This window comes from Epinephelus moara, chromosome 14 (genome assembly GCF_006386435.1).
Source record: "Epinephelus moara isolate mb chromosome 14, YSFRI_EMoa_1.0, whole genome shotgun sequence".
Lineage (NCBI taxonomy): Eukaryota > Metazoa > Chordata > Actinopteri > Perciformes > Serranidae > Epinephelus > Epinephelus moara.
The window spans coordinates 25,204,755-25,217,405 of NC_065519.1; the positions used below are offsets into that span (position 1 = coordinate 25,204,755).

At 41.1% G+C, this 12,651-nt stretch overlaps 1 protein-coding gene across 1 annotated transcript in view; it reads right to left on the reverse strand.

Moving 5' to 3' along the window:
* Positions 1–12,651, reverse strand: part of dlgap2a (discs, large (Drosophila) homolog-associated protein 2a) — a 209,739-nt gene that overhangs the window by 114,474 nt on the left and 82,614 nt on the right. The gene's annotated exons all lie outside the window — the stretch shown is intronic.

Consider the following 12,651-nt stretch of genomic DNA (forward strand, 5'->3'; position numbering starts at 1 on the left):
CTGGTGGCGGGAACGTCAGGGGATTGTAGTGCCCAACAATGTTTCCTGAAAATGTTATAAGCCATGACAATGTAATGAAATTTCCAATTAACTTTACCAAAAATGTAATAAACCCCAAAAATGTAATAAAATCTTGACTGATACTGTAATAACATTTTTACCAATACCTACACTGTTCTAATAATGATCCTTGCACACTGACTAGTCACCATAGGTATGGACAAGTTCATTTCCCATTGGTAGGTATTTTAGTTTACATTTCCAAACATGAAATCGGTGTCAAATGTTAATGTTTGCAATAGGCTTACATAATGCTAACAGTATTATACATTTTGCATACTTGCAAGCTTAAAATTTCTTTTAAAAAAGCATACTTTTCACACCATTACATTATTTGTCAAAACTATAACATCATTAGCTCTGAAACCCCCCCCCCCAAAAAAAACAGAAAGGTAGTACATTATCTGTAATAATGTTATTACAGTGTCAGTCAGGAAATGCATTATTGGTCATTATTGGGTTACATTTTAGATCAAGTTAGGTGCAAATTTTATTGCAAAATTTAATGGCAGTTCACAAATATATCAACCTCCTGGTGGTGCTGAAGGAAAAGTCAGGACACCACCAAACTTGCATTGTATTACCACCAGCATCAAGTACTGTCAAGTAATGGCATCAAACATCTGGTTAGAATTTGTAATTTTGTTTACTTATTCTTTGATGAAATAGTTGATGAAATAATAGATGATTTAAATTAATAATTCACATATTTTCAGTTATTCTATTTAGGTAAAGTTCTTCTGCATCTTCTTGTGTGCAGGCAACATTTAACATTTTGGATCTTTGGTTTTATCTGTTAAGTAAAAAATATTATTAGTATTGCTGTATTAGTATTAGTATTGCTGAAAAACATGTTCAAATTACTCCATGTAAGATATAAAAAATACACTGATTGGCACTGATACACAAACTCAGAAAATGCTACCCAGCCTCAATCACAAACCTCAGTTTTGAAATCAATTAATCTAAAGTTCTGTCAGTGAACGGCAGGCACTGTGGCCTGTGGCCAGAAATAAAATGCAGTGTTCCAGTAATCAAAAGGAGAGAAAAATTAAAAAGTGAACTGCTTAGTTCTAAGATTAGCCACTATAAGCTAATAGGGGTGTCATGATACCAGAGTTTGAAACTTTGATACGATCTTACTATCAAAAAAAAAGAAAAGAAAAGAAAGAAGTACAGAAGACAAAAAAAGTCCTAGGTACATAATATAGACTTTTTTTTTTTTAAATTTACAACAGTGCTGGTACAGAATAAGTCCCAGAACACACACCTCCAGTCACATATTGGATGGTGGGTTTGTTGCCGCAGAGAATGCCAGGACAGCCAAAGGTTGAGGACCAGTTTATTGTCTTCCCTGTTGTTTCATCTATGCAGCCTTCAAAATCTGACCCTAAATCTTTTTTTTTTTTTTTATTATAGTTTCTGTACTTTTGATACTATCAAATGTATATTTAACAGAGATTGTGTCATTTTAAACATATGGTATCAAAAAAGTATCAAAGTATCAATACTTCTGATAACCTTACAAGCTTCTGGTCATACCAGACAAAGTAAGCCTATAGCAGAAAAAACCCTGAGTGTACTGAATCTTCCACAAGTAAATTAGCAGTTAGCATGTAGCTTCTGCGTATCGATCTTTTTACACACCACACACATGCAATTAAGGTGGGCTGTGCAGGGTTAGCCATAGTACAATGCCCCTAGAGCAGTGTGGGGTTCTGGGCAGTTCCCAGAAGGAAACCGGCACCCCTCCAGCTGCCAGTCCACACTCAATACTTGGTCCACACAAGGACTTGAACCTGATGACCCTCAATTCCCCACAGACTGAGCTAGTGCTGCACTACAAAACAACGTTGTGTTTTATTGATTAGAAATTAAACTTTTCATTTACACAAGCACAATGTGTTATTTGTTATTCTGTAAAAGGTTAAAGCTTCTCTTTATTGTGATGATGTTGCAGCAATGACTCAGGAGATATGTGGACATTTGAAAGAAAATCATTATTCACTGTTTACTTCACTAACTTAAAACTGTCCTTGGTATTGCAACATAAATACACAGGACATTCCTCATACCCAGTGCCCTTCCAAACCACCTGTCTCCAACACCAGACAGACACACACACTCTCTCATGTGTCGGGATATGACAAAGGGGCTGAAGTGTGTGTATATATACGTATGTATGAAAGTATGTGTCTGACTCAGAAGCAATGGCACCGTGTCACTGCACTCATCAATCCAATCGCTCTCCCTAAGGATGATGTCATTGGCACCGAGTCTGGCTGGTGGCCCACTGGACTGAGGGGACCAACTCTCATTATCTCCCGTCCAGATTTATAGGGCTGCCGTGTTCATATTTTACACCGGGGGACACGGAGGGGACAGAGGGAGGCAGGGAGGGAGAGAGATGGAAAGACGGGGAGAGTGGGAGCGACTGAGAGCATTCACTGATAAATCACCCCGCCTGACTATTCACTCTTTAAAGAAAACTCTTCTGGCTATCAGCACTCTCGGCAGCATCAGATATCAAAGTGTGTGTGTGTGTGTGTGTGTGTGTGTGTGTGTGTGTGTGTGTGTGTGTGTGTGTGTGGTATTGCTCTTTAGACACCATATGCTGTCACTACAGACAGAAACACAATTCACTTTGTAAAACTCAGAGACATTGGAGGCAAAGAAATGCCAATTTGATTTCTGTTTATTTCTCTCTGTTTCTCTCTTGCACACAACTTACAGAGGTTGGCATCTCTGCAGATGAGTTGTGAGTCATCCCGTGCGGTAAATAAACACACACGCTACTCACACACTCGTTCATTCACTCAATCACAAACCTGCTGTCTTGCCAATCCCATCCTATCAAAAGAAACTTCAAACGGCCAAACTCTCCGTGTGTTGGATGCAGATGTAACAAATAATTTTGGCATAGCCAGGAAACACCTCCCCCACACTCCCTCTGTCACTAGGATGTCACAACATTGTTCCACGTGATTGGATGTCTGTGTAACGATGAAAGATTGGCACCCGGCATCTCTGCACAACAGATTTCTGAAGCTTCACACCTGCTGCTTTTGGCGCAGACCGCTACGCCTGGGAATGGTTACACGGTACAGATGTAGCAGTGCATGTTTGTGTGTTTGTGTGCGGTTGTACTTTATGAGTACTGTCCAGGGTATTGCATTATGTTCCATCTCCTGGAATGGGCCTAATGGGCTGTGAGGAGAAAGCAGACGAAGCAGGCCCAGAGGCAGCGTACGATGTGTCTAACACCTGGTCAGCCATGTCACCGGGCGGCCATATTGGATCTGTGCCGTGTCCGTCTGTCTCTTTGTTAACTAGTAAATGCATCCTGGGGAATAGCCGGGGTGGCTTCGCTTACAGCAAATTTCTTGCACCAAACCAAGCGCCTGCAGACAAGCAGACTGTTATACAAGATGAGAAAGTGTATCAAAAAAGTCTCGTTCCAGAGGGATCTGAAGATTGAGTTCTTCTTAAACGTTGTCAAAAGTCCAGCAGGATTTTAACATATTTTTCTGAAGATACAAAACTCTCCAGCTCAGTTTGACAGACTGTTGCCTTTCCACAGCTTACAATCTCTAGGACTTACATCCATACTGGACAACTTTGTAACTCACGATTAATGTCCAGTGCCATCATTTCTTGCCAGTAAAGGAAATATCGACCCAACTGCCAGAAAAAATGCTGGCATTGTACATTTCTACAAACCATGGGGACATTACGTTTGCACATTATTATGTAACAGATACGTTGAAACTGGATGGTTCAACAATGTGTGGTTAGGTTTAGGCACAAAACCCACATGGTTATGATAAGGAAAACATGATGCCTTGGCTTAAAATACCCAGTTTGGGGGGGAACAAGACACTTTGAAAAAAGCAGCTATGTCTATAAAAAAGACCACTTTTTGTGCCACTATCCCCGCTGAAAACACAGCAACAGGTTACTACAAAACACCCACATTTGGTGCCTTACAGCAGCTGGGAAAAACAGCAATGACTCGCTAAATCACACCCACTTTTGTTGTTTGTTGGTCTCTAACAGTGGCTTGCAGAGGTCTGCAGCTTGGCAGGCATCTCGTCTGGGTGACCATCCCCTCCACCTCCAGATGGCAAAGTCAGCTCACATACTACTTCACTTTAAAATGGTGCAAATGTAACATATTCTAGATTTGAAGATACGTACACATACGCTAACATTTTCATTGTAAAGTAAGCTGAGAAATAGACGGGCCTTTATGTAGAGATGTAGAAAGTAAGGGTGTGGAGGTCTGGATGGTAGCCGTGCTAAATCCCAGAGTAAGGAGTGTGTTTAGTACTAAGTGTTTAGGAGTCATTAATGATAATCATACACATATTAAAGGTTATTTGTCATAACCACAATCTTTTCCTAACCAAAATCATGTCTTATCTTAACTGTAGTTTCCTTGCACAGGTATTCCAGAAACATCTTTAACTTTGGTCTAATCTGCTGGGTACTTATTTATTACTAGTGTTTATTTTTCTATTTTTCTTCAGTTTTTGTCTCTTTCTTTTTTTGGCTCCACCTTGTATCCGCTGAGATTGTTTTGACATATGGTGTTAAATACAATATCAATACCTGGCAACACAATTCACTACAAAATACAGATATCATCCAAAATGATGGCCGGGAGCCAAACACATGACCAAACTGAAACACTGTGGTCAAAGCAAAAACAAAACAACAGCTGATGTGAAACAAAGAACGGTACAACTCTGTCCCGAGGCAAAAGAAGGGAACTACATGCAAAGTACCAACTATTAGCATGACATCACAGATAAACACCAGTTTGCCAATGACCTCAGGCAGGTTGGAGATGAGGATGTACCACTGCTAGGCTGGATTCAGGAAGCGTCACACCCACGCATATAAATCATGCTTGATGGTCCAGACAGACATGTTTGCTTTAGCCATATTGAATGGGCAAGGATGTGTCCCTGCGCACTGACGCCTGGTGAATGAATGTAAACACTATCACACTGTTCTCTGGGCTTTCCCTGCAGCATGATGTTAGCTCCAGTGATCTGAGCATCACACTGCTTGCAACCACCTCTCTCCTTCTGTCCCTCGCTGTCAGCAGAGCTCGAATCTGTGTCACAGCAGCTTGATGGAAAGACAATATAGCTACTATTCTCCACAGGATCTACCCATGAGATACTGCAGGTGTGGTTTACAGGGCTAAATGCTTACAGTGCACAAGCCAAAGGGCTACAAGAAAGCTGACACTGGCTTGGCCCCCGTTCATCTGCAATCCGCTTCAAAATCAGAGGCAGGTGGGGAATACTGAGCACAGCAGCAGCAGAATTGTTTTTTCTAAGCATCACATTGTGATGATGTCAAAAGCCCCCATAATGCTAAAGGCCATACAATGAGACAATTTATAATGAAGGAATTCTTCAGAGATGCTCCTTGTCCCTCTGTAGCCTAGCAACCACAATACAGCTCTTTTTTGCTCTGCAGTGTTGTACGTTACAGGGGGAGGCAACACTATCAGAGCCGTGGAGGGAGGAGACGGGGGAAAAAAAAACTGTAGCATGCCTGAGAAACGAGGAAATACGTGAGAAGAGAGAGAGAGGAAATAAACAAGAGAGAGCGCATATGTGTCACAGAAAGTGACGTAAAAGAAGCGAGGGACTGAAAGAGAGAAAAGGAGAAGGATTGAAGGGACTCAACAGCTGCTAAAAAAAAAACATCAGCAGCAATCCCCCAGCCTCAAAACAGATCTTCGGAGACTGTTTTCACACGGGCCTTTATCACACGCATACACACAAAAAAACAGTTGCAGTTCACACACACCGTAGCTCTTACATATTTGCAGACATCCCGTTGCCATGGCAATGGGTAAGGAGGAGGAGGAGGAGGAGGCAAACAAGGTGTTTGAGGAGTCTCCTTCCTGTGTGCAAAGTGTTTTCCCTCGCACTCTCTTACTTAGAGCAGAGGCGTACACATAAAGCTAATCCGCCCTCTCCATCAAGACTAATTTAATGTGGCCCACTTCCACTTCAGATTGAAAGATGCCCATGGTGGGAGGATGCTAACCCTCTTTACCCGCTATTCAACCCATGGCCATCTCCAGGATCTGCCGATTATGCTGGAAGTCAGGGGTTGAAGCATGGCGAGGAGTTTATCTCTGACACAAAGATGAATATTACATGATGCGAGGTCATCTGCAATAGATATGCTTATGAGTCATGGAGTCGCAGCTGAACTGCACTTGTGAATGTGATAAATATTACATCGATGGCCTCTTTTATGTCCTCTTTACGACTCTATAGCCATGGCCATCTATCACAGTGTGTTATTTCCTTCGTGCTCTGATGGCGCCAGAACTGCAGAGATTAAATCATTCACTTATTTATGCGGCCATTTATTTGGTTTAATCCACTTGATTTGAACAAAGTGGGGGCTCATCCAGAGGAGTGGTACGTGAGTGATAAACGTGGGAATAGCACACTGACGCTGATAGATTCTGCTCTATAAGAATTCCCACTGTTCCCTGAGACGCTCTCTAAGCATTGATCAGTAGGCCCTGTGGGTAGAGGGGTAGTGATGCGCAACCAGGCGTGGATTCCCAGATGAGCCCCACCAACACATAACATAAGCACTAACATACTCTGGATACACACACATATACACTAGCATATATTAGAATGAGTCCACCCACATACAGAGAAGTAGACGTATGTGCCGCTACATTCGTGGGTGACACGCCCTCTACTCAAATGTATTCTTTGCATATATTTGAATAGTGACAGTCAATTGTTTCAGCTCTGCTCCTTAATAGACTGAGGGCACTCCGGAGTATATTAGCCCTGACCTTGTATTCAGCGGGTTAGCAGGCTCTAACTAGAAGGCCGACAGCACACAAGTCCATCAGAGCTGTCTTTAAGTAGCCATGACTAAGTGGTAGCTGGCTCCAGATAGGGCCAGCTCAGGTTTGGGGAGACTCTGCAGAGGCTGAGAATGGCTGAAAACCTGTGGTAACTCAAGTCCTCAAATACAACTATGGATGAAAATGTTAAGATTACGTTATCAATGTTGTTTTACTGAGTTGATAGTATGTCCGCAGCAGCCTGGAAATTTGTTTAATGAAAAAGATTTTCATTTGTTGAATACTTATTTCACCAACTGTATGTTAAAAATATTTTCAAATCATTGTATTCTCCTTATATGTACATTTTACCCAGCGTCTCAGCTTTTTAAATCAGAGATTTACATGAATTGCAGTGGGGTAATGTAACTAAGTAAAAATACTTTGTTCCGTATTTGTTGAAAGTATCTGTACTTTACTTGCATTCCCTGAACAAAATGTATACTTTTATTCCAATACATGTCCTCCAGGCTTTTTTGTTACTTTGTTTGTTACTTCAAAATAAAGTTGAAATGTTTGGCCAATCAGTGGTCTTAACTTCTAAGTCAGATCACAGGATAATCATGTACAGGTAACTGCAAACAAGCACTCTCAAAGCCGCAATTAAGTGCTACATGCTAGCGACTACATGATTAAATTCCATCTGATGATGAGACTGACTTCATAATGGAAGCAGAAAGTGGAGAGAGTGAGTAATGAATCAAGGAGATAAAGAGTGTCCGCCCTGGAGGTCAAAGTTGTTTGTTTTTTTTTAATCCTTTAAATTGTGAAGAAGACCTTCAAGTGTAATATAGGTTCTACTTTTAAGGTGGTGTAAATGTTAAAAAGAAAAATACTAAATTCTCACTGCTTGTTTTTTTTTTTTTTTTAACTTTTGCAACCAGCCATTAGAAGTCAGAATTCCTTCAGAGTTTTTTTTTTGTTTTTTTTTTTACCAGGAGCTGAATTATCCACAGAGGTCTCCTCCTCTCCAAATCAAAAAGGACCAAGTGATTAAATTCAGTTAAAACACTGAACAAAGCAGTTTCATGTTACAAATCATGGTTTCTCCAATGCTGTTTGGCATGTCGCAGACAGGCCACTACCCCAGCACCTGCTGATGTGTGCTCACCTTTTTTCTCTGATAACGTAAAATCCAGGGACGGGTTGCACAAAACATCATAAGTTTTCTCCTTAAGTATGACACTTAAGGCTTAATTACTCCTTAGCTGAGGGACTTACACAGTTGTCCAGAATCCCTTAATAAAGGAAAAATGTTAACTCATTTACTGTGTTGAAACAGATTTTACAGCTTGTGGTGCCTGTTATCATCTCACAAAGTTGATAGTGAAAAAATGGCAGAAGAAAAGAAGACAAGAAAACTATACTGGTCAGAGGAGGAGAAGATTACACTTCTGGAGGTATACAATCATGGAAAACATATCCTACAAAGAAATTTTGATCACCAATTACCAGAAAACAGAAAATGATTGTAGGAAGAAATTGCTATAAAATTATTTCAGTCCAATCTATAGTGTTTAATCAAAAGCGTATCCATCGGGTTCTCCTGGTCGCAGAACACTGTTCTTGGGGTGTGTTAGTTTTCTTCATTTATCACCATAAACTCCGTCATGTTGCCATTAAGATAGAATCAGAGGTATCTAAGGTTTTTTTCTTTACCTTGCTTTAGTTGCTAAGGTCTTTTGTGCAACTATTTAGGGATTCCTTAAGTATAAGACCAAGACAAGGAGAAAACCATAAATACTTAAGTAGGAAACCTAAAGGAGAAGATTTAAGGGTGTTTTGTGCAACCGATTTTATTACGAGGAAACCTTAACTAGGACTTTTGAGCAACCGGCTCCAGACATTCAGGAAGGTTTTTACCAGTGGCTGAATTATCTGCAGAGGTCTCTTCCTTTCCAAAACAAAGACCTGGTTAATTAAACGGGTAAAAACATTGAAAAAAAAACAGTCTTTGTGCGATGCAGCTTGTAGCAGAGGGTGCTAACTACGGGCACTGATGCAAAAATGCAAAAATGTGAATGGCCCTATCTAGAGCCAGTGTTTGGTTTGTCTACTCTTGGCTACTGTAGAAACATAGCAGTGCAACAAGGCGATCTCTATGCATATTCAATTTCTGACAAGACTTTTACTCGGGTAATATTCTAATCAGTGACTTTAACTTCAACCAAAGTCATTTTCTGGTGAGGTAGCCGTACTATGACTCAAGTGTGTCTTTCATGTACTTGAATTACTGATGAATTGGAATCGGAAAGAATGGCTGATTGTAATTTAAATGGAATGTGATGCTTTGGTACTTGAGTTAAAGTATCATGACACAAAGTGTTTCTGGAAATGAAGAAAGGTGTCCCTGCCGTGCAGCGAACACTGAGCTATCATGCTGCACTTGTATTCATGTTTCATGTTTTGTATTTAAAGTGAGCCTCTGTCAGTGTGGTCACCAACTGGCCTGCTCCAGCTTTTAAAGGTGGACAGGCTGGCAGCTGTGACCACCTGAGGGTGTGTTCACACTATTCTGCTTTCTTTTAAAATGCCACGGCCATGTTTTCGCTTTCAAGTCAACAGGGAGTGGCCGCAGGGTGATTGGAGAAAAGCTGGTTATAAAAGGAGAATTGTGCCTTGTTTTCAAAGTGCTGGGGAGCACTTCCTAATTTTGAGCCAGAATGAAACTTCCGGACACTGGCACATGACAGCAAGTGAGTCAGTTAGGCAAAGAGGGGGCTGATATATTTGATCAGCAGATGACTGACTAACCTTAGACTGGCTCACAGGATGCAGTCTGTGGGTATAAAGACTGTCAACGGACACCTGTCTTTGGCGTTTCCAAAATCCCATTCGTCACTTCTTTTTAGTGTTGTACATGAAACAACAGCAACTGCAACACAACAGCTAGCAACCTGCATGCTACAACGTCTTTTAATGTTTATGTTATGTTTTTCAGTTTGTTTCTTTTGCCAGTTAATCCACTTTACCACCATTGCTCACCTCTCCTCCAAAACAAGTTCCCTTACAACACTATACTGCAAGGGCACAGTCGCTGCATCCTGGACTTAGCATCACCCAGGACGATTGTGATTGGTTTAAAGAAATCCAGACAACCCAGAATTTTTCTTTTCTTTCTTTTTTTTGGCCTTGGTGTGGAATTATGACGAGTTCAGCCAGACCTTTCTCCAGCGCTGGCACAGCACGGGACAGGTCTGGCTGTGCAAAACTAGACCAACCTTGACTCATCAGTCAGGGTCACTCAACTTACACTGCCGTTCAAAAGTGTTGAATCACCTGTGGAGCCATGTGTGTGTGTTTGTGTTCTGTATATTTTGTTCAATTGAAAATTTAAAAATAAAATCTTCAAAAAAGACGGAAAAGGAAGCAAACTGCTCATCCTATTTGCAGTATCATCAATTCAAAATGCATAGTGTATCTTTAAATGAAATGTATAACAGCATTAACACACTCTGACCTCATGGCTGCCTCACTGGATATAAAAGAGCAATCCAATTTCCCCAGCCTGACCGCTTGCTGGTAGTGTTTTTAAAACATGAAAGGATATTGATGTGACACTGCAGTAAGTAACTACAAAAAAACATGTATGCCATTTATAGTGTTACCTTGTTCCTAAATGGAGTCGTATAGCAGAGAAAGTGAGGCCAGGTTGTGAGTTACGGTTACTGAAGGATGGCTACATCTGAGTGGTGGTGTAAATGATTTAAAGGAGAGGATTTAAAATGAGCACATGAAACAGATAAAAGTGTCAGAAATATTATTCCTCTCAATGCTTGAAAACAAGAGAGAACCAGAGAGAAAAAACAGAGCACTGGTAGACTCACATACTTAGTTTCTCCAACGTGATTTAGGACCCTCAATAACAAGTTAAAAAATGGATTTGCATCAGCGTTTCACAGATGGTTCGCTTTCGGGTTCACGTTTAGCGGCTCAGACATCAATTTCAGTGGGAGAAAGAGATAAAAAATGTTGAGTCTCATCTCCATTAGTCTGTCGTCCCTTTGGAGACAGCAGAGAAAGATTGATGGCCTGGCGAGAATAAACAGCTGGAACTTATGGGAGCGGTCTGTCTGTGTCAGGATCAGCCTTGAATTCCCAAGGATAAAAGTCGAGTCACGACTTGGCTGGTTAAGGCCAAAAACACGTGGTGATACATGAGTCTATCATCTAATTTACAAAGTGACCATGGGGCAGAATATTAACTTTAGACAAGTGGCCAAGGAAATAGCAAATAGCTAGCTTTATTTGTAATAGAGTTTAATTACATAACAACAGTGGTGTGTGAATCGACGCATTGATGTGTGAATCTGCATGGGATTACACCATAGATCTGGTCTAAGTGATAAAACACAGGCATGTGAATATCGTTCTTTGGCTGCTGCACAGAGACATGGAGTCTAAATCACAGTGACAGAGCTGTATGGAATAACTCCATCCAATCAAAGAACACTCAGGGGACAAGTGCACTTCGCTTAGGCCTGCATCATTTGAATTTTTTTCCCCCCACAATGCTGGTAATTTACGCTCCTTAAATAAAAGCCATCATCCACTGGCAGCCTCTGGCCCAGGGTGATTTAAGCACATCAACTCCCATATGTGGTACATGCCTGGGAGTTTGCTTGTCGATCAGCATCTGCCGCCCCTGCAACAAAATATGATTCCAATCAATGCTGTAATGGCTTAGAGGCCCTGGACCTAATCAGCCTGGCAGGAGCCACGACAGCAATGGCAGGAATGATGGAACAGTTTGTGTGTGTGTGTGTATGTGTGTGTGCGTGCGTGCGTAGTCATGGGGAATTTATTTGTTTTATGGGTATAAACAAATCCAGTAATCTGATCAAGGATTTTTCTATTATGAGAATTGAATAGTGTTTACCAATGTGTTGAACGAGGTGGTTTGCACATGAATAATACAAAACGCCTTTGTTGTAAGTGTAAATAATACACGTGTTGGAACCCATGGTGCAGGAAGAGGTGGTGTGTGTGTTTTAAATTATTTCCAGGTCCATCATGTTAACACACGAAAGGATAAGAATAAAATATCAAACGTACACCAGCCAAAGTTATCCCGAAATAATGCACTTTCTTTAAAGGGCCAGTGTGTAAGATTCAGGGGGATTTAGTGGCATCTAGTGGTGAACACTGCAGACTGCAACCAGCTGAAACTTCTGGTGAAAATCCCTTCAGTGTTCATTGCTCAGGAGGCTTTTACTGTGAGCCAAATTATTTACAGAGGTCTCCTCCTCTCCAGACCAAACAGACCAGGTAATTAAAACCAGTAAAAACACAGAATAAAGCAGTTTTAGTTACCAATTGGTGTTTCTCTAAAGCCCCGTTTCCACCAAACACTTCTGGTGTGGTACCGTTGGAACCAAAAGTACCCTTCAGACATGGTACCTAGACCCTTGCATTTCCACCACAAACACTACCCTTAAATGTGGACGTTCCACCTTAAAAGCTGCCGGCAATCGGCCTGGTGAAAGTTATTTTTACTCTGATTACAGCTGCTGCAAGAGGCAGCAAAACATCCTTTCATTTTATAGTTACAGTGAAAAAACTCTCCACGATATGAACAGTGGTTACGAGCTTCAAAAACAGCCACAACTCAGCCCTGAGCAGAGTGACCATCCGCTACTGACCAATCAACAGACTGCAGTGTTCACAGCTCCACCTTTTAGTTCCAG